This window comes from Melanerpes formicivorus, unplaced genomic scaffold (genome assembly GCF_026170545.1).
Source record: "Melanerpes formicivorus ecotype bairdi unplaced genomic scaffold, bMelFor1.0.p_v2 SCAF_8, whole genome shotgun sequence".
NCBI classification, from domain to species: Eukaryota; Metazoa; Chordata; class Aves; order Piciformes; family Picidae; genus Melanerpes; species Melanerpes formicivorus.
Genome location: NW_027142360.1, coordinates 23,781,958 through 23,807,949, shown reverse-complemented (window position 1 = coordinate 23,807,949; position 25,992 = coordinate 23,781,958). Strand labels below are relative to the sequence as shown.

General features: G+C 44.1%; 1 protein-coding gene across 1 annotated transcript in view; it reads left to right on the top strand.

Moving 5' to 3' along the window:
* ANO4 (anoctamin 4) overlaps positions 1-25,992 on the top strand; it is a 163,154-nt gene that overhangs the window by 28,014 nt on the left and 109,148 nt on the right. The window lies entirely within an intron of this gene.

Below are 25,992 nucleotides of genomic sequence, written 5' to 3'. Positions count from 1 at the left end.
AAGCAGTAGAGCAGCAGACCCTAATTCTCTCTGTTTCAGAACTGATTTGGCCCTTCCTTGGCCCAGCCCAAGGTCATATTAAGGATGGCATCGATCTGGAGTCAGGTCTGCACAATGCTGTCAGCAGCATATTGCAAAGCCTTTGCTATGTGTGACAGCTTATTTTTGCTGTCAGTAGTGGCCAGCAAGCCTCCAGAATGACATTGTGAACTTCATTTGCTAACAGTACTGCTGGAGACTGTGCTGGTTAACAGGAGGTGACATTAAGAGCAGGAGCAGGGCCTCTTGTGGGAAATGCAGGTACTTGCTACAGTGGTGGTTTGCCCATGATTTGCTAGTTTTTTTGTTGTTGTCAAACCCACAGATCAACCTTGTTATGCCATTAGCATGAAGCAGGTCAGTATGGAACCACAAACATCTGCATTCAGAGCAAATTACAGTGTGTCACTGGTGCTACATGATCTGTCTCAATGTGACATTGCTGATGGCTTAGCTCAGCTGAGGAAAAATGACTCCTCAGCGATGGACAATGATTAATGAGCTCTCAGATGAGTGAAATTTCTTTACATTTATATAATAACTGCCAGGGATTTGAGTTTTGTTTGACTTTTCCCTCTGTTCTGGGGGGAGGGCTCCCATCCTCTTGGCTTAGAAGGTGGGTGACTCCCATAGGGAGATGTGTGAGACATTATCAGATATTCATCTTCATCTCTCTTGCTTCTCTTGTGGTTTCCCAAGTAGCTTTGCAGTAAGTTGTCAGTTTCTTTTGATTCCAGGTAAACTTGGTGAAGAGAATCTGTGGTGATTGGAATCTACATCTGTTTTTAACTTTGCTGCAGGGCCACGTAGTAGTATTGTAAATAATAATGGTAATATTTACCATGAGAAAGTGTTATTCTTATTCTCTCTGATATTCTGTGTTGCAGGTGGTTGTATTTAGTGTAAAATCATCATAGCTCCAGCATTAGAATAGAGTAGAATAGAATAGAATAGAATAATAGAATAGAATTAACCAGGTTGGAAAAGACCTTTGAGATAATCGAATCCAACCTATCATCCAACACTACCTAATCAACTCAGGCTGCCCGAGGAGGTGGTGGAGTCACCATCACTGGAGGTGTTCAGGATGAGACTTGACAGGGTGCTTGGTTGTATGGTTTAGTTGGTTGGGTGGTGTTGGATGATAGGTTGGACGCGGTGATCTTGAAGGTCTCTTCCAACCTGGTCTGGTCTAGTCTATTCCATTCAACCATGGCACCAAGCACCTCATCCAGTCTCCTCTCAAACACCTCCAGTGATGTTGACTCCACCACCTCCCTGGGCAGCACATTCCAATAGCCAATCTCTCTTTCTGTGATGAACTTCTTCCCAACATCCAGCCTAAACCTCCCCTGGTTCAACTTGAGACTGTGTCCTCTTGTTTTGGTGCTGGTTGCCTGGAAGTAGAGACCAACCCCCACCTGGCTAGAACATCCCTTCAGGTAGCTGTAGACAGCAATAAGGTCTGCCCTGAGCCTCCTCTTCTCCAAAGATACAGGATTCTCTTCTCCATTAGATACAGGATTAATATTTAAACCAGATTGCATACTTTCAGTTGTTTTTGCTGATGCCTTAGTAAACAGAAAAGCAAGAAAAGAAAACTTTTATCTAAAGCCCAGGGAAGAAGAATTAGAATTAGATAGAATGAAAAATGACTAATTACAGAAGTAGAATGCTTAAAGTGGACTTCCCCCCTTGTTGAGAAAACTGAAGCTCCCTTTTTTATTAATACCTTTGATTTTCCATGTACTGAGTATGTAGAAATAATGCTGTAATCCTTCCCAGCAAGGAAGAGAAAACCACTGTGTTTTGTGAGTCATGTAACAGCATGCATCTGAATTAGCTGTTTGCAGAGGTGTTGGGAGCGTAGCTACAGTGCTAGCCATGGAGACACATGGACTGATCAATCCTCTGTAAGATCTAGTGCTCCATCCAAGTGTTACACAGGTTGCAACAGGTTTCTGTTTTCATTTTTCTCATTGCAGAGCACAGCTATTTATTTTTTTGCCAATGTTTGCTCTCTTTGTTGATGCTAGAGGTTTCTGGTGCTTTGCTTGCCAGCCTATGTGATCTGTTTGGCTTCAAATCCCTCTCAATATGCAGAGAATCAACCAGGTTGGAAAAGACCTCAGAGGTCATCAAGTCCAACCTATTATCTAATACCTAACCCCTCATGACAACTAAACCATGGCTTCAAGTGTCACATCCAATCCTCTTTTGCACACTTCCAGGGATGGTGACCCCACCACCTCCCTGGGCAGCACATTCCAATGGCCAGTCACTCTTTCTATGAGGAACTTCTTCCTAACATCCAGCCTGAACTTCCCCTAGTGCAGCTTGAGACTGTGTCCTCTTGTTCTGGTGCTGGTTGCCTGGGAGAAGAGACCACCCCCCACCTGGCTACAACCTCCCTTCAGGGAATTGTAGACAGCAATAAGGTCTCCCCTGAGCCTCCCCTTCTCCAGGTTAAACAACCCCAGCTCCCTCAGCCTCTCCTCACAGGGCTGTGCTCGAGACCTCTCACCAGCCTCCCCATTTCTAGTTCATCTTTACAGGAGACAGTAAAATTTCTTCTAGCATCTGAGAGTTTCTCTGCCATTGCAGTGGGCAGCATCCCACTGGCCCTCTGTGGATCTGAACTGCTGGTGTTGGACAAACTGAAGGCTGTCTCTGAGCTTACCAGATGCAGGTGTGGTACAGTTGTTGCCTGATGGTACAGCTGCTCCTTTTGTTCTATGGCTACCTGAACAACTGTGCTTGGGCTGGCACATCTGTGTGTGGTGGCCTTTGGGCTTTTCTCTCTTGTAACATTCTGTCTGTACAACTGGTACTCTCCCAACTGTTCCCATGGTGTGTGCTTCACAGCTCAGCACACCACCCTGCTTGTAACCAGCCCTACTTCTCCAGCTGGTGCTGGGCTGCTGTGCCCTTCATGGGAGTGTGCAATGTAGTCCTGCAGTTTACAAGAGGTTGATTCCTTCCTGCTTGTCTTGATTTTAACCACTAAGCTCTCTTTATTGCTGAATATCCAGATGAAATGGTGATGCTTTGTCCTAGTGTGTTGTAGTGTGTACTGCTTGATTCTGGTGTTGTAGAGTTTTGACTTATCTTTTGAAGGTAAAATGTTCAATAGCACAACACTTGCAGCTATTTGCATATGATAATGTTGGGCAGAGGATCACAAAGCCTTTGTGTGGCCCAGGTCTCAGAAGCTGGAGGAGTCATGTGCTGTGATTGCATTCTTACCGCCACTGAAAGTGGAGAGACCCTCTTTGTCTTCTCCCAGATTGACAAGTTGCCCTCTGCTCTGCTCCTCAATTTACACTGTATGACACAGGCATACATTGTGCTCCAGCACTCATGACCTAACATACTGCTTTGCTTTGCTGTCTCCTTTCATCCTTTCTTTTAGCTGTTCATCCCAGGATGTCATTCCTTAATTGTGCTGGGACAGTATGGAAGTTGCCTCAGATAAAGCCTAGTCTTTAGGAGGGACCTCATCTCTTGGGCTGGCAGAAGGGAGATGCAGGATGTAGATTTTTACCCCTTGCAATCTGTCTGGTTACTCCATGTGAATAATTTTTCAGTGCCTGTAATAACTCTTCATTTTCACCCTTTAGCCTTCAACAAAGCCTGTTAGGTTATTGATAGAAGCTGAAGTCTTGGTCTTCTATTCCAAAGAACTGTCAGTGTTGGCAATGTAGAAAGTATGTGCTGTTTGGTATTATAGTTTCATAGTTTCATAGTTTCATTCAGGGTTGGAAGGGACCACAAGGATCATCTAGTTCCAACCCCCCTGCCATGGGCAGGGACACCCTACACTAGATCAGGCTGGACAGAGCCTCATCCAGCCTGCTCTTAAACACCCCCAGGGACGGGGCCTCAACCACCTCCCTGGACAACCCATTCCAGGGCTTCACCACTCTCATGGTGAAGAACCTCCTCCTCACATCTAGCCTGAATCTCCCCACCTCTAGCTTCATTCCATTCCCCCTAGTCCTGTCACTACCTGAGATCCTGAGAAGTCCTTCCCCAGCCTTCCTGTAGGCCCCCTTCAGATACTGGAAGGCCACAATTAGGTCAACTTGGAGCCTTCTCTTCTGCAGACTGAACAGCCCCAACTCCTTCAGTCTGTCCTCATAGGAGAGGAGCTCCAGCCCTCTGATCATCCTTGTGGCCCTTCTCTGGACACGTTCCAGCACCTCCACATCCCTCTTGTAATAGGGGCTCCAGAATTGCTACTGGTGATAGTGAACAAGCTGGTTGCAGTCTGTGTATAAGAACTTCTGCTGGCACTGTGCTCAGGCTACTATATCTGACCTCTCTGGCACAATGGTGTGGCTCTGGCTAGTTCGTGGAGGAGCTCTTCATTAGCATTAATCACAACATAATATGCTAGGATTACTGCTTTGCTTGTTTCTTTATTTGCCCAGATAAATATCTGGTCACGGGTCTTGGACCACTGCTCTCTGGTCTGTGCTAGGTGCCTTGAGCATCTTCAAGGTCTGCTAAGCTATATGAAGGATATTGGAGATATAACTGGTCATTACTTGAGTCCTTTTGTCTCCTTGGTCTGAGCATTTTCTGCATGACTCAGCTGGAGTCTTTCAGATGTCCTCAGATATTTGGTGGATAGACCACCTCATCCTCCCTTGGTGTTCTGCTCCAAATACTTTTAAAGTGTTTGAGGTAACCTAATACTGTGTTCCTGGATTGTTTCTACCTCAGCTAAGTTTCTCCTACAAGAGTGTCCTTGCTGAAGCTTTGACATTTGGTTCAGTTTACACTTCACCTCTAGACCCTGGCTGGGGTTTGCTGCAGATGGAAGTCATGAGAATTTAGGACCTCTCTGTCAAATATGTTGAGGAATCTCATCACCTTCTTCCTGATGATGGGGCTTCTCAATGCCACAGGGAGGAGTGATTTTGCCCTAAGGTGAATGGATTTTTTTGTGTCTTTGAGAGGTAGTTTTTGTACTAAATTGGAATTTATATTCAGATCTTTGGTCTGTGGTTTCAGGCTGTGAAGACTTTCTGCCAGAGGGCTTCCTCCCTGAAACTAGGCTGCTGACTTTATGTAGGAGTGGTTGCGTTACAGCCAGGCCAGTTACATTTTCAATGACTCCACTGTGGTTAACACAATCAAATGTATCAGGAAGCTTGAGGCTGTGTAGAAGGAAAATGGAAGATTTACTGCTGGAGCTTTGAGCATCCAGCACCTTGGGGGCACCATATTGCTGTCCTCTCCCCAAACTTTTCTCAGATCTTGGCTTACCTTGCACTTCTGAGGTTGCCCCTCACGTCTACCTCCACAGACTCTGGCCATGTCTGCTCGCTGATGGATGTCCTACTGGCCATACATTTGTGTAGCAGTCACAGTTATCTCCTACAGCATATAAATAGCACTTGGCCACAATTCTTCAGTCTAATGGTGCCACTTAGCAGTGCTGCAGGAAATTACATTTCAGTGATTCCCTCAGCCAGCTGGAACAGAACTGGTCACATTGATCTAATAGCAAAGTTTCAAATTTAGCTGCTGAACTGCAGGCAGCTTGTTCTGGTAGTGCAGAACACTGAGTCATTTGCCACACTCACATAGGAGTGCTCTCTCATCTGTAGATGATGAGGTAGGTACAACTATGATCTGGATCAGAAAGAGAGAGACCGACCACTCACACTGCCCAGTGCTACTGGGAAGGATGCTGTGGCAAGATAAGAAGTTGTATTTTATTTAGAATCCAAGAATCATTTTGGCTGGAAAAATACCCCTAAGGCCATGAAGTCCAGCTGTCAACCTGACACTACCATGGCCAGTATTTGGACTAGCTCCCATCTTGTTTATATTCCCCCTCCCCAAGCAGTGATGTTTCCAAAGCAATTTCACAAACTCTCTATTCCAGGAAGAAACTGTTCTGCAATTTGCTGAAGCTGAGTAAATGAGAAGCAAGCCATAGTCTAAGGAAAAACCTGTCAAAGCAAAGGAAACAAACAAAAGGAAAGAAAGAAGGTACCAAACACATGGATGATGCTTCACTCCTGTTCTTAGGTAGTTTAGCTTACCCCTGAACACAAAATTAGTCTCAGCTTTCAAAGACATGTCATGGAGCAACTCAGCTCTGGTCATTCTTACCTTAGTTCTGAGCTAAAAGCTGCTGCATGGAGACCTCCAGCAACTGCTCTGTTCCCAGGTGGTGTTTGACTTTTGTGTTTGTAAGCAGCAGGCAGGGGCTGAATAGGTTTTTAGACCACTGAAAGTGGTTGTAGAGGAATATTAGCAATTCCTAATGCTCCTCAGTACCTTACCTCAGTCTCAGACTGTTTTTAAGGAGCAGGGAGTTGCTGATGAGTGTGATCCTTCCCTGTGAAGGAGGCAAAAAGGCATGGGGACAAGTAATTTAGGAGCAGTATTGCTGCTTTAGGGGCTGGGGAGAGAGATGATGACTATTTCTTACCCAACAGACATTGCACTCGTACCTGTAATTCTGAGGCCATGCAGATAGCAGCCTTCCCCCCCCCCCCGAAGTCTCAATGAATAAATGCAAACCCTCTAGATTTATTAAACTTTGTGACAGAAAGGCAGTAGTAACTATTTGTGTGGTCTGCCATTTTTGAAAGGTGATTTCTTTCACTGTCATCATGCCTTTGTCTGTTTAACTTAAAACAATTTGATGGAGGTGTTCAAGAGGGGATTGGACATGGCACCTGGTGCCGTGGTTTAGTAGTCATGAGGTCTTGGGTGACAGGTTGGACTTGATGATCTCTGAGGTCTTTTCCAACCTTATTGATTCTATGATGTAACTTAGAACATATTACAGTTACTGTGAGGGATGTGGTAGTAGACAAGTAAAGAGTCTTCCCTGGGTCACTCAGGTAAAATGAGTGACACTCAGACGCTGCACCACATGAGTCTCAGCATGGTTCTTTCAGTTTGAGCCATGGAGCTTTAAGGTCAAGCAGGTCTCTGAAAGAAATTTGATTGTATTAATATCAACACTCTCTATGTCAGACATTTTAATTGTGTTTATACAGACGCTTCTGTCTAGAGAGATAAAATATTAAACACATGATGAATAATGCAGCTGCCCCACAATACTGTGGTCTTTGTGTGAATAAGGCAGTCATAAATTGCCTGGATATTGAACTGCACAACACTTGCTTCTCTTTCTGCAGTGAATCAGCTTATGCAGTGACAAGGTGCATGATGGAATGTTGGACATTCTGTGGTTTTTAGAGAAGAAATGGTAGTTCTCTATCCCTCACTGCAGGAGCAGAGCTGTGCTCCCTGACAGTGAATACAGTTGTGTGGAAAGCTAAGGGTTAACATAGCTCTGTGCAGCATTGTGCAAAAGGAGCTGTCAGTAGATGGAAACAGCCATGTGAAATTGCTTCTTGAGCCATGGAAAGAAAGATGAAGATCCTTTAGGTCAAGGGCTGATCACCTTTGGATTCTAGACTCTTTATTTGGGAGTGTAATTCTTCTTTCTCTCTTACCACATGATGACACTATCTCAGCTGACTCTGCTTCATTGGTGTTTTGTTTTCTAAGGAGCTGCCTCTACTATTCCCTCCATACCTTTCCTCCTTCAATTCACTTCCTTCCACTCCTTCCTGGCCTTCTCACTTCAGTCTGACTACTGGAAGATGTTGCTTTTGTCCCTTGCTTATTGTCCCCCTGTGTCCAGGGAAACTGAATGTCAGTCAGGACGCTGTCCTTTCAGTTTTCAAAATGAAGATGGATGTTTTTTTTTTCCCTTCCCATTTGCCTTGCTGATGACTGGGCCCTAGTATGGAGCAGTTCTTCTTTAAAGAAAAAACTTTAAGAAGGGAGAATTTCACTTTTTAAATTAATCACCATGGCAACCCTTACAGTGCATTTCCAAACATAGAAAGTTGCCTTTAAGAAGCATGCTCGTCTGAGAGAAAGGTGAGTTTTTACAGCTTCTATCAATGCTCCCAGAGAATGTCAGATTTTTACCAGAATCACTTAGAGGGACTTTTACATGCAGAAAGGACAAGCTGTGTTATTCTGATGGTGTGGGGATTGTTAATTTTTTTTAAGGATGCTGCATGCTAACTAATCTCACCATAATGCTGGCTTAAAATAGACTTGAAGAACTAGATACAGCTTGGCAGTAATGCTCGTGATAAGATTTTACCAGCTATCACCCAGGTGAAAATAGTTAACAATTTGTCAACATTGCTCTCATACTTAAAAAAAAAAAGACAACCACCCCAAAAACATTTCCCCTTTTTCCTAATTCTGGGCTGGGAAATTATGATTTTTTTTTGTTTAGAGCAAAAAAAGAAAGTGAGGTAAAAGAACAGAGAGAGCAAGTCACTCATGCATGAAAAGAAGAAAATCCCTCACACATTATGGTTTGGTGAAATAGAACTTTAACACTCCTCTCTCTGTGTTGCTCTGATTTTTCTCAGTGTTTTAGATGGCTTGTTTTAGATTCTATTTCTGTGTATATTAGATCCAAGGAACATGGGATTTGTCTTCCCACTGGAAATTCCCCCGTGCAAATAATGCACATCAGATGAAATCTCGATGCTTTCCCTCTGAGGTTTTAGTCGAAAACTGCCAAAATAAGAGCATTTTACAATGAAAGTTTCTGTCTCTTAGGAGGCATGAGATGGGAGAAGGAGCTTGCAGACAGAGAACCTCAGTCTCTGTGCAGATTTCAGAGGGTGGTAGGGACCGGCAGGAGGCTTGCAAAAAAACCCTGGAAAACATTCTGCTGAAATTTCCAGTTGGCTTCATTGAGGTTGAATGTAACGATTCAGGGTGTGGGGGCAGTGTTCCTGCACTTTATGTAGAGGCAGGAGAGGAGGTCAGCAGAGGACTTTCCTTTTCTCCTGTCATGCCATCTGTCATTGTAATTGTGAGGTCTTGAGCTGCCTGCGGGTGGCTGGCTGAGCCGCGCTGCTGATGTCTGGAGCAGGCTTGATGGGGTTGGCCATGAGTTCAGTACCTGGAGTTATTTATCTGTTTGGCCACAGTTCATTTGTATTTCACTGGTCTTGTCCCCAGCTTGGAGGAAGCAAGCTGATTCTGCTAGAATTCACAGAATCATAGAATGGTTTGGGTTGGAAGGGACCTTAAAGATCACCTAGTTCCAGCCCCCCAGCCGTGGGCAGGGACATCTTCCACTAGCCCAGGGCCTCGTCCAACTGGCCTTGAACAGTTCCAGGGAGGGGGCATCCACAACCTCCCCAGGAAACCTGTTCCAGTGTCTCACCACCATCACTGGAAAGAACTTCTTCCTAATCTCTAGTCTGAATCTGCCCTCCTCAAGCTTCAATCCATTCCATCTCATCCTATCAGTACAAGCCCTTGTGAAAATTCTCTCCCCAGCTTTCTAGTAGGCCCCCTTCAGGTACTGGAAGGCTGCTATAAGATCTTCATGAAGCTTTCTTTTCTTCAGGCTGAACAGCCTCAGCTCTTTTCAGCCTGTCCCCACAGAGGAGTTGCTGCAGTCCTCCATCTTCATGGTCTTCCATGGCCTCTTTCCAACAGTTTTATGTCCTCCTTGTGCTGGGGCCACCAGACCTGGACACACTACTCCAGGTGGGGTCTCACATTAGGGCTGGGTGATGCCATAAGCACTCCAGAGGTATTCCTCTGTGTGGTGCATATGTGAAAGAAGCAGGTTATAAAGCACCTCTAAACAGGGGAAAGCTTTGGAAAGACATCTTAAAATGTATTGTATTACTGTAACGAGTCATTTAAAGGTGACAGCCTTAAGTTCAACACCCCAATAGTTCAATTAAAGGTAAATGCAGTTAAAAATAAGCTCAGTCACTGCATTATTCACATTATGTAACATCTTTAGACAAGTTTAACTTCCAGAGCAAAGTTTGCAGTAAAGTTAGAAACACTTGTCTGAAGTGTGCCTTCTTTTGAGATGTCTCTGGCATCATACAGTGATATTTTTGTTTCACGTGGAATGTGGGTTAAATAAAGCTTGCCATTTGTGCTTTTGTAATGGAAGATAGGATCAGTGTGATCTGATGGACTGAGGGGGAGGTTTATGCATACAAGGTCCTGTCAAGAACATTATTTTGAATGCCAAAGCCAACTGAAAGCTTGACAAGGGGTTTGGTCAGCCAGCAGCTCAGCCAGCAGTTCATTTACAAACTGCTACTGAGGCATGGGATTGTGTCTGCAAAAAACTGACAGCAGCTCACGCCAAGTGATGGCAAGCTGAACAAAGATCTTCCAAAAAATCAGTAACTGCTGTGAATTGCCATGACCAAGTTTCTGAGAAGCTGGCTGGAGGATTGACCTTATGCAGGCTGTCAGATGGTTTCCTTCCTCAGTGCTCCTGATAGATGGGATTATAACTCGGTCACAACACTTCTCATGGCATCCATCGGCACGTAACACAGCCTAGCACACAGTGTTGACACTGAGAGAGTTGGATTTAGGGTTTGCAGCTGTCAAAGGTGCATCTTTGTCATGTTTTTACCGACAATATATGTTCATTTCTATAGAAAGAGTGAACAGACTACGAATAACAATTGCAGTTCTGAAAGATGAGCTGTGGCACAGTGCAGTAAGGGACAAAAGAACTTTGTTTCATACATTTATGGTCCTTTGCTCTTGTTTAAATCAAAAGAAAGAAGTCAGGGGGTTATCACTTTGCAGGATTTAAGAACATTTGTGGCCTTTGTATTCAGTGAATGTGAATGTAGTGTCCAGGAGAATAATCACTGAATTCTAAAGTGTGGATATTCACAGAAATGGGATTAAAGCAACTGCTTTCAGATAATTGGGATTTTTTAATTGAAAACTATATATAAAACATTTCCATACAATCACAGAATGGTTTGCATTGCAAGGCATCTTAAAGATCATCTAGTTCCAACCCCACTGCCATAGGCAAGGACACCTCCACAAGACCAGGTTGCTCAAAGACCTATCCAAACTGGCCTTAGGATGGGACATCCACAACTTCTCTGGGCAACCTCTCCCAGTACCTCACCACCCTCAGAGTGAAGAACTTCTTCCTTTTGTCTAATATAAGCTTACCCTCCTTCAGTTTAAAGCCATTAGCCCTTGTCCCATCAGATAATACCCTTGTGAAAAGTCCCTCTCCATCTTTCTTATGGGCCTCATTTAGAATAGAATAGACTAAACCAGGTTGGAAGAGACCTTCAAGATCATGTCCAACCTATCATCCAACCTAATCAACTAAACCATGCGACCAAGCACCCTACCAAGTCTCTTCCTGAACACCTCCAATGATGGTGACTCCCCCACCTCCTCAGGCAGCCCATTCCAATGGGCAATCACTCTCTCTGGGTAAAACTTCCTCCTAACCTCCAGCCTAAACCTCTCCTGATGCAGCCTGAGACTGTGTACTCTTGTTCTGCTGGTTGCCTGGGAGAAGAGACCAACCTCTGCCTGTCTACAGCCTCTTAAGTACTAGAAGTGTGCTTTAAGGTCTCCATGGAGGCTTCTCTTCTCCAGGATGAACAGCCCCAACTCTCACAGCCAGTATTCATAGGAGAAGTGATCCATCCCTCTGATAGTCTTTGTGGCCCTTCTCTGGACTCAGTTCAATAGAGCGACATCCTTCTGGACAGCTGGGGCCCCAGAGGTGAACACAGTACTCCAGGTTGTGTCTCACAAGAGCAGAGTAGGAAGGGAGAATGAACTCCCTTGACCTGCTAGTCATGCTTTTTAAAGACATGTACCATTAAATTCTAAGAAGAAAGCAAGCAGTTATGGAACTGATAAAGCACCAACTATATTGAGGACATTTGTACAGCAACTTTTAGAAGTTCAGAATTCCTATGAGTCATCATTTGGTCTAATACTTAGGTTCTTATGTACTTACCTACAAAATGGATTTCTAACTGAAAAATCTGACAAGAAAAATAAGGAAAGGTTCAGTATTGTTGACAATGATATTTTGATTTACTCTTTTTTTTCCCCAAGTCCAAATGGAGACCCATAACAGAAAAATGCATCATAAAAATAACTTTGGCAGTTGCAAAGGCAGGAGCAAAACCAAAACCCAGCAGTCTGTTAAAAAGGGAGAGAGTGTAATAATCATTTTCTTGTCATGGCTTGATGGCTGAAAGAGGTCTTTCCAGGAATCATAAAATGAACAGCATGCCCAATTTTCAACAAAGAAGGATGTCACATAGGAGAGGGCTGGAGCACCTCTGCTGTGAGGACAGACTGAGGGAGTTGGGGCTGTTCAGTCTGGAGAAGAGAAGGCTCCCAGGAGACCTAATTGTGGCCTTCCAGTATCTGAAGGGGGCCTACAAGAAAGCTGGGGAGGGACTTTTTAGGGTGTCAGGTAGTGACAGGACTAGGGGGAATGGGGGGAAAAAAAAAACACATAGAAATGGCTAGATTCAGATTGGATGTTAGGAAGAATTTCTTCAGCATGAAGGTGCTGAGACACTGGAACAGGTTGCTCAGGGGAGTGGTAGAAGCCTCATGTCTGGAGGTTTTAAAGGCCAGGCTGGATGTGGCTCTGAGCAACCTGATGTAGTGTGAGGTGTCCCTCCCCATGGCAGGGGGGTTGGAACTAGATGATCCTTGAGGTCCCTTCCAAGCCTAACAGTTCTATGATTCTATACTTATGCAGCAAGCTTAAGTTCTACTGTATTGATGTGATTCCTTGCACCTCACAATGCATAGAGGAGTCAGGAAGGGAATTAGGTGAGAGGATTCCTCCTCATCTCTCAGCAATGATCCTTGAGGTCCCTTCCAACCCTAACAATTCTGTGATTCCATGAAATTAGATCTCACATCCTACCTTGCAGTTATTGCATTTTTCTGATTCTACTATAAAGAGCTCAAGAAATTACAATAGTATTGATTAGGATGTACTGATGTACTCTAGGTGTACACATCTACCCAATTCAGACAATCATTAGGTGATTACCATTGCCCTTCAGAGCCTCAGCAGCAGCACAATCTGTCTCAGAAGTGAAATCAGCAAGATCTGTGCTTTGCTCAATCCAGATCAGAGTAAGCTGAGAGCAACCAGTGGGATCCCTGTGAGGAATGTGTGTAAGAACATGGCAGGTTTACATATTGTTAGTTGCCTGGAGTCTGGCCACAAAGCTGAGGTGGCAGATGAACACACTGGCATCTGCTGCACACTGCAGCTGCCATCCCCTCTGGGGGATCACCATCACTTTATGACCGTTTTGAAAGCTTGGCACCATAGACTTTATTACAGCACCAAGCATGACTTGGAAAGGGAAAGGAAAGAACATGCTGGAAATTAATGGTGCACAAATGCAAGGAAAGCAGTACAGAATTGCCTCAACATTTCTGGTGCACTGGCCTCTGCTAGCAGGTCTCTTCCATTGAAGAAGTTGGTGGTGGACTTAGGTATTTCAGTAACTGGTTTTGGAGGGTGGTATTTCTTTGCAGAGTGGTGCTTGTCCAGACTCTGCTAGAGTGTGCCACAGCATGTTCTTCTAGCCTGCAGCACAGCCCCTTCTCCAGGAGGCAGTGAGACATGCCTGGGTCTCCCTTCCATAGCAGGGAATGGGAGGCTTCTGGACCTCTTTCCAGCTGGATGATCTCATCAATGTTTATAAAGATGTAAAGGGTGAGTCTTGAGAGGATGGAGCCAGGCTCTGCTCAGTGATGCCCAATGGCAGGGCAAGGGGCAATGGGTGGAAAGTTTCATGTAAATATGAGGAAAAATGTTTTCACTGTAAGGGTGACAGAGCACTGCCCAGGGAGGTTGTGGAGTCTTCCTCTCTGGAGATACTCAAAACTTGCTTGGATGTGTTCCTGTGTAATCTGGTATAGGTGATCCTGCTCTGGCAGATGGGGTCAAGTAGATGATCTTTTAAGGCCCCTTCCAGCCCCTGAAATTCTGTGATTGTGGCTCCAGACCCTGGATATGTGAAGTCCTGGAGGCTGGGAATCTGCTCATGGGTGCCAGACTGGTGAAACAGCCTGTATGTCTACAATGGAGAGTCATCTCAGGTCAAAACCTTTCCTACACAATGGGCTTGACCCAGCACGTGCACCTGTTTAGCCAGGTATCAATCTGACTTCAAGAGCATTTTATTCCAGTATGATGCTTTGCTGCAAGATGGGATTTAAGATGAGTTTGTTGTCTTAGATTTAAGATGATTTTCTTGTCTTAGGCCCTACCCCTGAAGGTATTAGCTGCACAGGATCTGATTATAATTATCATGAAAGTTAAAGTCAATTGATGGCTAATAAAACTCTCTGTGGGTAGAAAGCATTTTTGATGCCAAGCTCGTAAAAGGCTCCATGGCTGAGGCACAATCTTGCTAAAGATGGGAGTGTATGTTCATCCTGCTGCTTGCAGGCTCCATGGAGATTGTGGCTGGGGCTGGCTTGGTGCTGGAGAAACGAGAGTACCATTGGTGGACCAGTTCCTTGAAACAGGACACAAAAGGACAAAGTCAAATTAAGCCTGGTTTCTGTGCTGCAGATCATTACTGTTTGGGCCATGGAGGCAGACACATTGAGACGTATCCTGAGCTCTCTTTTTCCCTATCTATGAAGTCTCCTGGTTTTCTTTTTCCCTGTTTCACAGCTGATGTCTCAGATTGATTGCACTGTTCTGCATTTGAGAGAATATCCAATTAAATGAGATAAAATGAGACTTGTGGTATTTGAAATGTAGCAGTTGACATTCAGCAGCACATTAAGATGTAAAAAAGAGAAGAAGAAGAAGAATTCTCTGCTTTTAAATCTACCTACACTGAAAATAGCTATGCATGGCAAGTGTTTCACTTCACTCTTCAGCCAATAAAATGCAGCTGGGGGGGTGGTCTGTTGCTTTGCTTCAGAGTTTGTCATTTTCCCTGATGTTTGTACTAGGGGTGTGTGTGCAGTTAGCTTTTATTGTACACATATGGGCAGAAAGCTCAAAATCAGTGCAGACAGATTTGATGAGAATCACAGATTGTTAGGGGTTGGAAAGAACCTCTAGAAGTCATAGAGTTCGACCCCCTTGCCAAGGCAGAATCACCCAGGGCAGATCACACAGGAAAGCATCCAGGTGGGTCTTGAAAGTCTCCAGAGAAGGAGACTCCACAGCGGCTCTGGGCAGCCTGCTCCAGGGCTCCAGCACCCTCACAGTAAAGAAGTTTCCCCCCATGTTGAGGTGGAACTCCCTGTGTTCCAGCTTAGACCCATTGCTCCTTGTTCTTGCTTTTGATTTGGAAAACCATAATGCTCTTGATTTTGAATAGCACAGCACTAAGTACTTGCTAAGAAAGAAAACAATTTTACTCAGCACTGGTTAGGTCACACCTTGAGTCCTGTGTCCAGTTTTGGGCCCCTCAGTTTAAGAAAGATGTTGAGTTGCTGGGACATGTCCAGAGAAGGGCAACAAAACTGGTGAGGGATCTGGAGCACAAGCCCTATGAGGAGAGGCTGAGGGAGCTGGGGTTGCTTAGCCTGGAGATGAGGAGGCTCACAGGAGACCTTATTGCTGTCTACAACTCCCTGAAGGGAGGTTGTAGCCAGATGGGAGTTGGTCTCTTCTCCCAGGCACCCAGCACCAGAACAAGAGGACACAGTCTCAAGCTGTGCCAGGGGAGATTTGGGCCGGATGTTAGGAAGAAATTCTCCCTAGAAAGAGAGATTGGCCATTGGAATGTGCTGCCCAGGGATGTGGTGAAGTCACCATCACTGGAGGTGTTTAGGAAGAGACTGGATGGGGTGCTTGGTGCCAAGGTGTAGTTGATTAGATGGTGTTGGGTGATAGGTTGGACTTGATGATCTTGAAGGTGTTTTCTAACCTGGTTAATTTTTTCCTAGTCTATGCTCTGAGTCTATTTTTGGCTAGTAAATGCTGTGCATATATAGTAAAATGAGTAAGACAAGAGTTACTGCATAGTTTGCAAATCAATAAGTGCAACTTAAGAAGACAGATCCAGACTTCTGATTTTTTTAAATGATATATATTGCCTTGAAGAAAGAAGTGTTGCCACGATGTTAGTTATTGTGCCAGAAATGGAGATACAGAATCATAGAATCAACAAGGTTGGAAAAGACCTCAAAGATCATCAAGTCCAACCTGTCACCCAAGACTTCCTGACTACTAGACCAAGGCACCAAGTGCCATGTCCAATCCTCTCTTGAACATCTCCAGGGACAGCGACTCCACCACATCCGTGGGAACCTACTGGCTTCATGTCAACCTACATTCATTCTAGTGCAAATCTCTTCCACTTGCTTATAGAGACAGGGAGTCCAAAGCCACAACATCCAATCCACAGAAATCCAGCCTTTCAATCCCTTTTCAGCATTTTCTGAAGTTACTTTTCAATTTAATGCTTAAAATATTTCTTTCAGAGAGTGCTTTGGGCAGTTGAAATCTTTCTTTTTGGCTGGACTTTTTGTTTCCTCTCTCTTTTGGGTCGCTTACATTGGAATGCATTTTGCTTTCTGGTCTTAGTTTTTGCATTTTCAAGTTACTCCTTACTCTTTGCATGTTACAGTGACATTAATTGATGGCTGGTATTGCAGGTGGTTGTGTTTCAGTAATTGAGATTGTAATTGTGTGGGGTGGTTTTTTTTTGGCTTGCTCAAAGGTAATTGGAATTCTAATTGATAATTTTTATTCTATTTGATATCTTAGATGACAGTTTTCAAAGTGCCAAGTCATTACAAAGTAAAACCCCAGGCTATTCCAGTCCGGATAAGGTCAGGTTTCTTTTGATTTATTTTCTAAACAAAGTTTTTGATCACAACTCTTGACTCTAGGACAAATTTTTTTCCCATAGAACCATAGAATTATTTTCAATTGGAAAAGATCTCTGAGATCACAGAGTTCAACTTTCAATCCAACACTGCCATGGCCATTAAACCAAGCCCAGAAGTGCCATGTCTGCTCATCTCTAGACCACCTCCACCGATGGTGACTCCACCACCACCTATCTGGCAGCCTGTTCCAAACCCTGACCACTCTTTTAGTACAGAAAATTTTCCCAGTATGTAACCTTAACCTCCCCTGGTGCAATCTCAGTCTGAAACAGCCCCAAGTCTGCCTGCTGGAAGTCCCAGGTGGCAGTTTGCTGACCCTCCTCTTTACTTCTCCAACAACTCAACTCCATCATTTCATGATAGTGAGGGTCTTTTGAGGGTGTCAGGTAATGATAGGACTAGGGGAAATGGAAAACAAAACATCCCTTGGTAGATTCAGTTTGGATGTTAGGAAGTTTTTCACCATGAGGGAGGTGAGACACCAGAACAGGTTGCCCAGGGAGGTGGTGGAAGCCTCATCCCTGGAGGTTTTTAAGGCCATGCTTGATGTGGCTGTGAGCAACCTGATGTAGTGTGAGGTGTCCCTGCCCATGGCAGGGGGGTTGGAACTGGATGATCCTTGAGGTCCCTTCCAACCCTAACAATTCTATGATCATTGTGCCCAAGACAACACCCAACCATTACATCGCCACCAAGCCCTTCTCTGTTCACAAACAAAAGGTCCAGGAGGTTGCCTTCCCTAGTTGGCTCCATCACTAGCTGTGTCAGCAGGTTATCCTCCACACACTCTAGGAACCTCTGGGACTGTTCCCTCTCTGCTGTGTTATGCTTCCAGCAGACATCAGGGAAGTTTAAGAGCAGTTAAGAGTGTTTAAGAGCAGGCTGGATGAGGCTCTGTCCAGCCTGATCTAGTGTGGGGTGTCCCTGCCCATGGCAGGGGGTTGGAACTAGATGATCCTTGTGGTCCTTTCCAACCCTGAATGAAACTATGAAACTATGAAACTAAGTTGATGTCTGCCATGAGAACAAGGGTTAGTGATCACGAGGCATCTCCTGTCTTAATGATATCATTTCCTGACAAATTGATGGGTTTTGATAGGGAAACATTCTAGTGAACATGTTTGATAAGCCTCATGTTTTTGTATTTCTATTGTGCCTATCAGATTTTAGGACAAAAGGTTTCTCATTTCTGTTTTTCATACTGGCACGAGCAAGGGATTTTTTTTTGTTCTCTTTTTAATTCTTCTTCAGAATGCATGTGGTTCTGAGACTATTAAAAGCCCAGCTGTAACAATGAAGTAAATCAAAGCAGACAAAGTAAATCCAAGTAGATACTAAAACAAAAAGAGAAAGGCAATAAGCACAACAATAAAACTGTAGTCAACCCTGCTATGAATCCAAAGAATCACAGAATGGTAAAGGTTGGAAGGGACCTCTGAAGATCATTGAGCCCAATCCCCCTTCCAGAGCAACACCACCCAAAGCTGATCACCATAGGAACATGTCCAGGTGAGCCTTGAAAGTCTCCAGAGACAGAGACTCCACCACTACCCCAGTCAGATGGGATAGTGACAAACAGCACTGATTGTAGCTGGCTGGGTGAACTGAAGGGGGAAAGGTTTTACACATAGTTGTTAGGCATTTACCCCAGTAGCTTGCACCATACAGCAGCATACATGCACCACAGGCTGTGCAGAGGGTTGTTTTCAGACTGAAGCCAAGCAATAAAATTTTGTAGAGAAATGAAAATGCAAGACTCACAAATTAATCAAATTAATCATCCACAGGGAAAAAGATCCACGTGGTTTGTGCAGGCAGCACCTTGCACTCAGCACCATGGGCTTGCAAAATGCCCCTAACAATCACCAATAAGTCAACAGTAACTGAAAAGAGCTTTATATTCACTTAGCTAAGCTTTTCTCTTCATTCCTGCCTAAGGAAGACAAGTGGGGTTTCAGCCTGTCATGTAGACCATTAAAGTAGGACTATTATGATTCTCTCAAGACATTTTCATGACTTCAGGTTATTATCTTGCATCTCTGTGAGTACTACAGGAGTTTTTCAGTCCTGCTAGATAATCATTGTTGAGTGCTAGCTTGTTGTAATTTAATAAACCACCTTTGGGGCTATAAGAACAGCTCTCTGATGGTGGGCCTGAGGTAAACATAATCTTTTTATTCATTAGGATTTTGACAGACTTAAAATAACACTGACTCTGGATGCATTTATATCACAGACAATGTGGCCACTTCTGTAGGGGAGAATAAACTCTTCTGGCCTAAAGCACATTTGCAAGTGCAAACCTGTGTTCCTTTGCAGCTGGTGGTTCTTTAACTCTGTTTCTAAATCTGTGCAGATAAAGCTGTGTAAACCCAGTGTGTATACAAGCTCCTTCCTCATGGAGTCCTGCCTCTCCTCCAGACATGCCTTTGATCACAGCTCAAAACATAGACCCTAACAACCAGCAATGAGTGGCAGGCATGGGGTGAGGCTGCCCTTCTCCTGTTGAAGGAGGGTAATTGGAAAAACAAATGCAGTAGCCAGAAATACATCTTTGTGAAGATTTGTTTTGCTGATGCCAAAGGGCTCTGCAGTGATGCTCTTACACGAGACCCAGAAAGCAAGTGAAGTGGAAAAAAATACAACATAGAAATGAGAGGAATAATGTGATACTGTTTCCTGCAGCCTTTGCTTGACCTTAAGCAGTTGGGTTAGGAGGGAGATCCCTGGTTCACTGGATTCCTGAAGAGCTAGGAAGTGTGACAGGGAGGTAGAGCTTATCTGCAAGTATCTTGGGCAAATGAAATTGCAAGGGAGAGACAAAACCAGATCTATCATTGTGCCACTGTGTAAATTCTTGTTGAAAGTATAGCCTGAGCATTGTGAGCATCTCTGGTGCTAATTGAGTCACCATGAGTCCTGTGTCCAGTTCGGGGCTCCTCAGTTTAAGAAGCACATTGAGATACTTGAACATGTCCAGAGAAGGACAATGAGGCTGAAGGGAGGTTGCAGCCAGGTGGGGGTTGGTCTCTTCTCCCAGCAACCAGCACTAGAACAAGAGCACACAGTCTCAAGTTGCACCAGGGGAAGTTTTGGCTAGATGTTAGGAAGAATTTCTTCCCAGAAAGAGAGATTGGCCATTGGAATGTGCTGCCCAGGGAGGTGGTGGAGTCACCATCACTGGAAGTGTTTAGGAAGAGACTGGATGGGGCACTTAGTGCCATGGTTTAATTGATTAGATAGTCTTGGCTGATAGATTGGACGTGATGATCTTGAAGGTCTTTTCCAACCTGGTTAATTCTATTCTCTTCCTATTCAGTCCTGATAGAACTGGAGCAGAGCCTGCCAGAGACAGAGTGGTGGGGCCTCTGCATCTGTTAAGACATGAAAAAGCTGAGGTGCCTACAGAGCATCATTGACTTTCATGGGAAATGTGGCAATTTGCACCAAGTGAGGAAAGGGTGCTCAGCGTTTTCACGAGAACCAGTTAGCTCTTTTTCTCCTTCCCTGGACATAAAAGTTGAAAGGAATTAACTATATATAATTTCCCTGTTTAATACTGCACCTTAAAACCTCATTTTCTGCTCTCTTCCCATGCTTCCAAAGTGCTTCCTTATGACCTTGCTTCTCTGTGCCTTGATACCTGTAGGCTTTCCAGAGTGACTTTACTTCTGGCCCTATATGACACTGCACTGAGGTTTTCTTCCTCACTTCTTAGTGTGCTTGCTCTGCTCTGAAAAAGGCCTCAAATAAAGGGTCTACCTCAGTTTGCTCCTAAGGCTTCCACATAGGTCTGGAAGAGAATAAAAACCCCACATAAAAAGAAGAAATAGCTGGAGTGATTTGAGTCCACTGTGAGCATTGACACTCTGATAACACCAAACTGAAAGGACTTACTGCACCTGCCAGCAGCAGTTTGTTATGCCAGACAAGGTCTACAAAGTGGGTCAGGGCACTTGAGGCTAATTAAGCACTGTTAGCTGGTGGACTGTTTATACAGCTTCATAACTCTGCAGTGCATTACTACTGCTTATTCGTGTCCATATTATCTGTGGTTAGAGACAGACACATCAGGAAGGAGCCTACAAATACATGCCTGTACCTTAAAGTGGTGCAGGATGGAACAGAACTGGAGCTGACAGTTGCTACAGGGAGGTGTTTTTCCAGGTGGAGAGGTGTCTCCAGTCCTGGCACAGTATAATTTGGACAACCAAATCAAATGCCCCATCAGATCCCTTGGTAGAGTGGCTTCTGAGTAATGCCGGATCCAGTCTTTCATCACTGCAGTATCTGACAAGTCAACAAAACAAATATCACCATCACATAAAAATTTACACTCAGGCACATTGGTAGTGTTTTTTACTTTTAGTAATTCCTCCCTCCTTTTTCTTCTTTATGTTTGATTGTATTGCTTGCTGACTTGGAAGTACTTTACTACTCCTCTTTTGATTTTTCTCGTATGCAGGTTTTATCTGAAGCATTATAAATTCTGTGGTGTCATAAGTATTACTGCCCCTTTCTAAAAGGCTCAATGTAAAATAAATGTTGCTTTAGAAAAATGTATAGTAAGATGACCAAGCTGGGAGCAACAGAAGTTAGCCAGAAGCAGGACAGAAAATGGGGTTTGCTGCTGGCAAACTGCACAGCTGAGATGTGTTGGTGGGAAGGGAGTGAGAGTGTTTCTGTTGCATGAAGCTGCAAGCTCTAACAGAAACTTCAGACGAGAACAAAAGGGCAGCAAGAAGAGCAGCTCCTCGTGGAAACAAGAAGCTTCTATGAGGAAAAAGAGATATAAATATAGGTAAGGAAGAGAAGGATGTCTGAAGATTTGAGAATGCAGAGAAAGAATTTTGCTGCATGCAGGAAAAGATCTGAGTGCTACCTGTTAACATTTGAAGGTTCAGACCTCATCCAACTTCAAAACACTAAGCTACTTTCACTCTTAAATACTTGGTCTGCAGGTGAATGAGCCTTGTCCAGAAGCCAGTCCTCCAAAGTGAGCAGTCAGCTGTGGCTACTGGCCAGGATTAAATTTTTCACTTGCATTTGCACTGCAGCTCTGGCTCAAAATAGTGCTTGTGATCCATTCTGTTACGTCAGAGAGAGATGCAAGAGAAACTCCTGGGGTTTGTCCCATCTAGAGCAGCTATCAGAGCATGCCAGTGTGCTCCTACCCAGCTCCTGGGGCTGCCAAGCTCACCTAAAAATGACCATGTTGCAGGAACAGGTACAGTAAGAGGCCATGTAGGGAGGCATGCAGCTGCCCTGGGATTTTGGTGTCAGCCTGAAGGCAGGAGAAAAACCACCAAACATAAACTGAAGATCCAGTCTGCAGTGTACTGCTGGAGAACTTAGCTTTCTTTCTAGACGTCTCGTGTGGAGGTATTGCTGTGCTGCAAAAATAATTGAAGTCATCCTTAAATTCTATGCTTCAGAGCTCTCTGCACTGTTTTCTCACATCTCTGACCCCCAAAGTCAGGATTCAGCAGCAGTGTGGGTTGTTTGCAGGAAGAATAACGGAAGTTTACTCTAGAGTTTGCTCAGTGCCAAGAGTTCACTAGGGTTTCATCTCCCACAAGCTATGTGCACTATTTCCTGTAGCTTTTCTACTGCTGATTCCCCCTCTTTTAGTTTCTGCTTTTCTGCATGCTACCTGAGGATGTATTTTCAACTGTCAGTACCTTTTAAAAGGATTTTCCCCCGCATGAAAACAAGGTAATATCACAGCTTGCTGCAGCGTTACTGTCTTGCATCTTTTCAGGCATTTAGTTTAACTGAAAAGCCATACATAACAAAGCAAGATTTGATCTCTGTGGTGGCTTAAAGTTTCCCATTCACATTAACTAAGCACGACCAGCCCAGTTTAAATACAAAGGTATAGACTTAAACTGCCACAGTCTCCCTCTGAAATGAGTACTATCTTACTGTTGCCTCCAGTGTCTGAAGGGGGCCTCCAAGAAAGCTGGGGAGGGACTTTTTAGGGTGTCAGGGAGTGATAGGACTGGGAGGAATGGGAAAAGCTAGAAATGGGTAGATTCAGATTGGATGTGAGGAAGAAGTTCTTCAGCATGAAGGTGGTGAGACACTGGAACAGGTTGCCCAGAGAGGTGGTAGAAGCCTCATCCCTGGAGGGTTTTAAGGCCAGAGTGGATGTGGCTGTGAGCAACCTGCTGTAGTGTGAAGTGCCCCTGCCCATGGCAAGGGGGTTGGAACTGGATGATTCTTGAGGTCCCTTCCAACCCTAACAATTCTATGATTCTATAAGGACCCTTGCATCTTTATCCTGTACCTGCTCTCATGAAAATAGTGGAACCTCCTTCTCCTAGTCAAGAGAGGGGTTTCTTCATGTAATTGAAGAAAATAACTGCAGTGTCAAGGAAACTGAGATGAAGAACTCCCAAATACTTTAAGCATATAAATAGTTTACACCATTGTTGTAATCTATGGTAGGTTTTGAGCACTTTTAAGCATTAAATGTGTCCAAAGAATACTCTGTAAAATTCAGAGTAATGCTGGCACATTGTTCCTCATGTAGTTTGGTGGTCTAATGTAAATATCACATCTCTTTGGTGGAAGAAAAGAAAAGGTTTCATATAACCAGAGGCAAGTTGTTGCTTTAACACAATTTTAGATACCTTCAATCTGCAAATGTTGCAGTTCTTAGGCATAAGAACCTGGCTGCAGTATCCTTTATTTTGGTGTCTGAGAAAAAAAGTGCTGTACAAATCATGTGGGAAGCTGAGTCACAGCTGCACAAGAGTTTATAGACTGTTTTCGGAAAGTGAAGCAGCAATTTACTTGAACCTCAGAGAAATGTAGCAGTTTATGTTCAGAACCAGTTCCTAAAATAGCTCATTCATTTCACAACCAAATGAAAGCACAGCCCTGCTGAGATCCAGCCTAGTGAGTGTGTGCCCGTGCCCAGGCTCATCCTCAGCACTGGCAGTGTAACTCCCTGTCTGTAAGCTTCAGAGGGATGGTTATTTTAGGTGATGCTGAAAGGAAACAGTTGTGGTTAATTTTTTTAATCCCTTAAGGATAATTGCACAATATTTTGAGCATCCTGAGATTCTAATGACTACACAAGATGTGAAGATCTCATTTTACAGCTGGAGCTTAGCTTCTGTCTATGAATAGCTCCTTGTGGCTAAGCTATATGGCTAACATGGTCAAGGAAACATGTTGTCCAGACATGCTCGTTGTCATTCTGCTCACATGGATTGCTGCCTTTCCCAAGATGAATCAGCTGAGTAAGGGGACTGGGATTGGCTGGCTGTGCTGAAGGAGATGTGATTTCAGCAGTCTAGAAACACCTGGCGGTTAGTTATGCCCTGTAAGGAGGAAGTGTGTAAGCAGTTGCTGCAAGGACTCCTACTCCTTTCACACTACCTGCAGGAGACCAGCTCTGCTGAAGTGCAGCAAAGTCTGATTCTGAATACTCACTTGTTCATTTCCAGTGTTTCCATAATTTGCATACAGAAATGGCAGCTCTCTTCCCCTTGCTAATGTATTATGGATCAAAGTGTGTTAATGTTTCAGAGATTCAAAACCTCTTCCATGACCTAACAGTTCACATATATTGACTTTCAGCAGAACTGGAAGAACAGAGTCATTAAGGCATTCTTGGACATTACAGTGAGGGACACCTTTCACACAAATGAGCAATCTAATCAGTTATGTCTAATTGTTTTGAGTTAGTGCAACTTACAATGTGCTTACAATATCCATATTTTCAGGTTTTAAAGATTGACTTTCTATCTGCTTCCCAGTCTGTTGATTTATAGATGAGATTTTCTGGTTTGGTTTAGGTTTCTTTATAAAACAGAGAGTGGTTGCTGAAAAAAAAGCAGAGTTGCAGTTACATTAAACATAAAACAGTCAGCTTTGCTGCACCAAAGAGGTTGGCTAAAGGTTTTCACCAGGGTATGCTGAGAGTAATTACTGTGCCCAGTTCTGGGCCCCTCAATTTAAGAAGGATGTTGAGATGCTTGAATGTGTCTAGAGAAGAGCAATGAGGCTGGGGAGAGGTCTCAAGCACAAGCCCTATGAGGAGAGGTTAAGGGAGCTGGGGTTGTTTACCTTGGAGAAGAGGAGGCTCAGGGGAGACCTTATTGCTGTCTACAACTACCTGAAAGGAGGTTGTAGCCAGGTGGGGGTTCCTCTCTTCTCCCAGGCAACCAACACCAGAACAAGAGGACACAGTCTCAAGATGTGCCAGAGGAAGTTTGGGCTGGAGGTGAGGAGTAAGTTCTTCACTGAGAGAGTTGTTGGCCATTGGATTGTGCTGCCCAGGCAGGTGGTGGAGTCACCATCCCTGGAGGCATTCAAAAAGGGATTGGACGTGGCACTTGGAGCCACGGTTTAGTTAGTCACAGAATCACCAAGGTTGGAAGAGACCTCAGAGATCATCAAGTCCAACCTGTCACCACAGACCTCATGACTAAACCATGGCACCTAGTGATGGGATGGATTGGATGATCTCTGAGGTCTTTTCCAACCTTATTGATTCTATGATTCTAATTACATTTAAGTTGGAGCAGTTGCATCAATGTGAATGTAAGCAACGTAGAATCATCATTTCTACTTGTCAGGTAGTATTTCTTTCTAAGAACTGTACAATAGACACACAGGAAATGTCAGCTTTGCTTTTCTCTTGGGTAAAAAAATAAAGCCTGTTTTTCACTACAGTTTCTATTTACAAATTGGCTATTTGACAAATCTGAGGGTGGTTTATGAGAAAGACAGTTTCCAGTCTTGCACAGGTTGGGTGACTGTGGAATTGCTTTTCAAGCTTAAGGACATATTACTGTTGCTTTTAGCCTTACTGTTTTCCTCAGAAAAGACCTTTTTTTTTTCTCTTAAAAGCTGGTGCTCACCTAAAGTGCAGCATTTTCTCCATACAATAAGAATCCTTAACACTTGTGAATGCTCAGAGAAAAGTTTAGGCTGGAGGTGAGGAGAAAGTTCTTCACTGAGAGAGTTGTTCACCATTGGAATGTGCTGCCCAGGGAGGTGGTGGAATCACCATCCTTGGAGGTGTTCAAGAGGGGATTTGACATGGCACTTGGTGCCATGGTTTAGCCATGAGGTCTGTGGTGAAGGGTTGGAATTGGTGATCTTTGAAGTCTCTTCCAACCTTGGTGATTGTGTGATTAATAGCAAATTCTTGTCCACCAATAAGGAAACTGCCATGTGATAAACTCTGTCCTGTGAGCTGCA